The sequence below is a fragment of the Podarcis muralis genome, chromosome 13, assembly GCF_964188315.1.
Source record: "Podarcis muralis chromosome 13, rPodMur119.hap1.1, whole genome shotgun sequence".
Classification (NCBI taxonomy): domain Eukaryota; kingdom Metazoa; phylum Chordata; class Lepidosauria; order Squamata; family Lacertidae; genus Podarcis; species Podarcis muralis.
Genome location: NC_135667.1, coordinates 13,250,082 through 13,256,258, shown reverse-complemented (window position 1 = coordinate 13,256,258; position 6,177 = coordinate 13,250,082). Strand labels below are relative to the sequence as shown.

Here is a 6,177-nt window from a genome sequence, read left to right as displayed (position 1 = left end):
CAGCTTTCTCCATCCCCTGGCAACTTGCCATGTTACAGCGTAGAATAACTTTTGCATTTTAATTCTGCTGGTTGCAAAAAAAATATATTAAAAAATGAGAATGTCTTTGTTATCATCATTAGTGCCTATTATTAATCATCATTATTGTTATTGTATAGAATCACAGAATTGTAGAGTTGGAAGGGATCCAAGGATCATCTGCTCCAACCCCTTGCAATGCAGGAATCTCAGCTAAAGCATCCATGACAGATGGTCATCCAACCTCTGCTTAAAAACCTCCAAGGAAGGAGAGTCCAATACCTTCTCAAGGTCTCTGTTCCACTGTTAAACAGCTCTTACTCTCAGAAAGTTTTTCCTTAGAGTCTCCTTTCGCATAAGGGGGCATGGCTTGCCATGCAAAGGTCTTCTACAGACGTCCTCTTGAGAGTTTGCTGGTGAGAAAGCCAGTGGGTATCTGGCTTCCCTAGCAGGATTGTCCCAGTTTGAGGGGTGCTAGGGGTTTTTATCTACTGTTGCTGCTGAGCCCATCACTTGCCTTGGAAACCCGCATTGGCAAAAGAGCCTCGTAATGTCATGGGGTTTTTGTCTCTCTCCAAAGAACACCACCTGAGCAACACTCACAGCTACCCTTTTAATTTGAGCTGGTGTGAGAGCTTGTTTATAATGTGGTGCTTAGAACAGGGATGGGGTCCATTTTCCAGGCAGAGAACCACATCTCTCCATGAGCAGCCCTCCAGGGACCATCTTTGAGTAATGGGTATAGCCACAGGCAAAAGCAGGTGGAGCAAAGATCAGGAGTCTTGCCTTTGTCAAATGGGGTACATTTTAGCCACACAAATGGCAGGATAATAATAAGCATTAGGAAGAACTTCCCCAACCTGATGCTTTGAGATTCTCAAAGATTTCAACTCTCACCAGCCCTAGCCAGGATGGCCAGTGGTTGAGGATGATGGGAGTTGGAGTCCTTTGGATCACATCTGTGGATGCTATAAGTAGTTCAAACCTTTTTCTTTGCCGAATGGGCTGGATGCAGCTCTATTGCTACTATTACTGGTGCCTATTAAGACCCTTTCTGCAGAACTCAATATTTTAGTATGGCAACACCTACACTTACCCGCTGAATTGCAGGAATTGGGAGAAGAAAAGGCTAAGGAGTAAAGCCTGCACAAATCCTGAGTCAAGTCGCTAAGACATTTGGATGGTGCTCTGTACGCTTCCCTTTGGACGACATCAGCGAGGCCAAGGACATGGGTCTTCCCATCTGGGCAGCCCAGGACCTCCATACACATTGCCCAGGTTTGTGCCACAGAGAGGTCAGTTCCATGCTGATAACACAGTGGTTTTACTTCACCCCCGGAAGTGCACTTCATTGTCTTTCAAGACAGATGGATGCCCACAGCAACAATTATTTCTTACATTTTCTAGCTACACTGCCTGTTGCAATTGAGTTCATCATGGCAGGGAGTCTTAAGCTACTCAGTTCCAGACAACCTCAGTTCGAATCCCTTTCTGCAGTGAATGGCAAGCAAACTCTGGGCTGAAAGACCGTGATGTTTAACACAGGAACTTCAGAAACACCAACCTTGCTTTATTGATTTTTTCCCCCAGCAACAAGTACAGCAGAGGTATGATACATCCCATGATACATGACATCAGTTTTGGGGAAACTTCCACCAGGAGAAATCAATCAAGCCATCATCAGTAATGTTTCCCAATTTAAGAGATAATGAAATGGGTTGAAACCTCAGGTGTTATTCAACCCCTGGGTGAAGGTGAATGGGTGAAGGTGTTAGATGGTATCCTGTCATGCAAATGTAACATTCCCATTTGCTGCTTTGCAACCTTTGTCACTGACTAGCCCCACTTTGGGCTCTGGCCTTGCACATTGCTGTCATGTGGTCATGGAAGTGTGCTCATAAGGGAAGATGGACCTCAGGATCATTTCCTTGATTATATGCATGCAGAAACAAATGCACGTATTTAACAAAGAAAAGCCATCGGAGAGAGGTGCTGAGAGAGCCCTAACAGCAGATGGCCCCCGGCCTCTTAAGTGAGATGGGCACACGTACAGGCAGGGGTACCTTTACCTTTACCTTTACCTTTTTAACAGCAGATAATCAAAACTGGTGCTGTTTTACATGTTTACTTCTGCAACCATAAGCATACAGCCAGGAAAGGGTTGCATCATACTCTGCATAATTTCTATGTAAGATCAAAAATTGTAACTATTGGGCCGGCACTAAGGTGCAGTCCCTTGTAGGCATTTGTTTTCCAGCAGGAGAGGACAAAGACGACTCCTCTGTAGCCAACTAAATATTCTGTAAATTGAAAATATCAGAAGCCAACCACTACGAGCTATATGGCTTCTGAAAATTTCCACATATGGCATCAATTATAGAGCAGGTAACTTTTGGAAATAGATTTGTGGGCTGAATTAGGACCTCTTTTAAGCCAAATTTGGCCTGTGGGTTAAAGGATAACCCACCACTGGCTGTGGAAGTGGCAGACCCAGAAGTGCACCCCTTTTTGTTTCAAGCCAACTACCCTCAAAATACTAGGGAAAATGAAGTGACTCATTTTTGGCATACCCCAAAACTGGAAGTGCTGCCCTAGTAGAAAAACCACTGCAGCTATCTTTCCATGGAATCCAGGATCTCAAAAGAGGTTTCTTTGCATTCATTTGTCAACCAATTCTGCCATACCCCACCTAAAAAGTAATGGATGTTCAGTCCATTCTCATTCTTGGAGCTTTAGAATTTAGGAATATAGGGAACTGTCTTATACAGAGTCAAATTGTTGATCCGTCCAGCTCAGTATAATCTACACTGGGCGTATACAGACTGATAGCTGCTTTCAAGGGTTTCAGAGAAAGGGTCTGCACCTGAGACCTTCTGAATGTGAATTATATGTGTTACCATTATGCTTAGGTCCGTCCCCAAAGTAAGGAAAGCAGGTAAAGAGAAACACAGATGGTGAAGAACAAGAGCCTGGACAGAGACAATTTTAAAGTACCATAAACCAGAGGAAAGAATTGGCAACCTATTGGTATGTTATTTGGGGTTAAGCAGCTGCCGGTGGCAATGGGACATAAGTAGGTGGGTTAGAATTATCAGTAAAAGCCAGGTCACGGCAGTACAATATGTCATCCTTGCCCAAACCCAGCTTGTATTGCCAGAAATAAATGTTGGTATTTGGAGGAAGAGTGAAGCTGACTTTTTCAGAGACATCAGTTGCATCGCTCCATGTTTCTTCTGTGCTGTCAATACTTTTCCCACCATATTGAGCTGACAGGGAGAATTGTGCTGTCAACAGTAATTTTGTGAGACCTTCTGCCCAACTGTAACACTCGAAGATACACGCCAGTTGCGTTCCATGCTGTGCATCTCTTTCTTCGCATATCCAACCTTCTTGGTAATTTGCTGTTCCCAAGCAACACTTATTTTGGCATCATTTCTGACGGTTTTGACAGACTGCCATACACCAAATGCTTTACCATGGTTTATAGACACGCCTCCAGGGAGGAAGTTGAGCACATTAGCATGGAAGGAAATTGTGGAAGGGTTTTTACCCAGCATGTCTTCGACTCGGTAAAACTCAACTCCCCATTTGTTATTTGGTTTCACAAGGTATATTTTGTCCTTGATTCCCCAGTAATACAGACCGTCTTTGAGCGTTGCGTAAAGAGTAGATTCAATGGCATTTTGGTCTGTCTGCATATTGGTGACACGGCGGTACCACCCCCTCTTCTTGAATATAATGTAAAAGTACTTATCAAAGGAGAAGTAATGGTCTCCGTTTTGGCAGTTGCGATGGAGAGTGTAGGTCTTACTATCATCGTCAGTGTTCAGGTTGGTTACTCGGCGGTAAGAGTTCCCCTTGATGATGTAAAAAAAGTCATCCTTATCGGCCAGATAGTGGTCTCCACCACGGACAGAGTTGTGCAGACCAAATATCTCCAGGTCTTTCCCTGCATGGAAATCAGTAGATCTCAAGTAGCAGTCCAGGTCTGAACGGACAATGTAGTAATACTTGTCCACACCACAGAAATCAATTCCTTTAGTTTTGCTCTTGGGAAGTATTCCATGGACCTCTTTAGAAGGAAGAAAGACATGGCTAGTTAGTTCTCTCACTTTCTGCACTTCCGTACAAAACTTTCTTAAAGTCTGTCTATTAATTCTTGCAGGCCTGTCAGTCTCTCTTCAATCTTCTTAGGGGGTTCTGCCACGTCAAACTCATAGTCCGACACACCATGGTCCTCCTCCCCCTCGCATCCTGTAGCCAGGCCTGCCGTAACAAGTCTCTTTTTATAACTGCGTCACAAAGACCTCTCATTCCTTTCCCGATATTCCCACAAGCCGTATCTTTGATTAGTAATTTATTTCCACACAGTTCTTAATCATCCTGCTTGTAATCAGTAATTGCAACGATTCTTCTTGGGGGGGATTGTTGGTACTCACATAAGATAAAAAGAAGAAAAGTCCCCCCCCCCCTCCTTTCAATCCTGTTCCGACATACCAACATCTTTGATTTATCTTCTTGATATATTGTTGGATCCAGCCCGTAGCTCGACTTCACTGAGGTCACTTCAACTAGCAGTCTTAACTCCCGATCTTCACTCGAAATATGTGCATTTGCTTATTGCTAATTGTTTATTTTGAGCTCCTGCAACCAGGCACGCGATCAGAGACAGCGTCAGGGAGAGCCGTCCCACGCGAGGGCTATGCGCCTAGTGCCCTCACCCCCTTTTCGAATCCGGGGGTGATTTATGGCAACTGCAGGCGAGGCAGTGTTCCCCATTCCCTTTGGGTAACAAGGGAGGTTGCATACTCCCATATCAGCCTCTTAATTACCTCGAGTGAGACGGAGAGATGGTATTGTCGGCCATCTTCCAATGCGCCCCTAGCGGCCCCCCAGATATTTAACTTTCTCATGTATACCTATATCTATAAGTTGTTGTAAATCCTTTTTATATTGTTCTGTCACGTTCTTCACACAAGGTCTTAGTTTTATTTTTATTTAATTTAAAGCCTGCTACCTGTCTGAATTCTTAGATCCTCAACAGAACCTTCGGTAAACCATTCTTATGGTCTTCTACAGTAATCACAAGGTCAGACCTTAACTGTTAAGATGGGGTACATCAATCTGGGAATGCTGCCCATGTAAAAGAAGGAAATCTCTGATCCTAAACCTCTACTGCCTTGCAGGATAGCTTTGTGGGAAGAACAGGCTAAGGAGGAAACTCTACACAAATCCAGAGCGGAGTCCCTAAAACAGCTGGATAGTTCTTTGTACACAACCTTCCAACTGGTATAAAACATATTGTTCTGCTTTCCTTTGGACCACATAAGTGAGGTGCAATATGGGGCAGGGGTGAATAAGGAAAAGGGGGGCAGAAATCCCCTATACCCATAGATGGGGTGCCTAAGGTATGCAGCGAAGCCACAGCTCTCTCATTGCAAAAGGCCCTTGGAAACTGCCCTTCCTTTCTCCTTGCAGATCAAACCAGGCAGTTCTGCAGCTGGTGAAGGGTGAAATTGGTGGTAGCGGGGGCTTAGAGGAAATAAGAACAGCCTTGCAGTGGGGTGGCGGGGGCATAGCTGTCTTGCTTTTGTGCACCAGAACCGGGGGGGGGGGGGAGAAAGAACTTGGAAATTCCTTGACCTTGATATGCCACACTACTCAGTATCCCTCCCTGCTAGGCAAGGGAAACCAAGGTAGAGAAACACCTGCATTGCGCAGGGCTGGAATAGATGAAGGGCCTTCTGAAATGTCTCAAGGCAAAACAGGCTGAAACTCCAGGCTGAAGGACTGTGAGACTTAACACAGGAACTTCAGAAACACTAACCTTGTTTTAATTAATGCGTCTCAGCAAAAAGTACAGCAGAGATATGACACGTTCCTTCCTTGATAAGACATCAGTTGGGGAAAACGTCCACCAGGAGAATTCAATCAAGCCAGGATCAGTCATGTTTCCCAATTTAAAAGATAATGAAATGGGTTGAAGCATCAGGCTCTATTTCCCCACCCCACCCCCAGCTACTCTATCCAGCACTTTGAAGGGCTGCCCCCCGGACCCTGCCTTCCACACTACTGCTGCTGCTGCTCTGGTGAGTGCTGGGTGGACCACTCCCTTTCCTGCCAACTCCATCTGGCCTAGGGGGCGGAGCCTGCACTCAT

At 45.0% G+C, this 6,177-nt stretch overlaps 1 pseudogene; it reads right to left on the bottom strand.

Moving 5' to 3' along the window:
- Window positions 1-2,843: 2,843 nt before the first annotated feature.
- LOC114583665 (uncharacterized) lies at window positions 2,844-4,885 on the bottom strand (annotated as a pseudogene).
- Window positions 4,886-6,177: the final 1,292 nt, after the last annotated feature.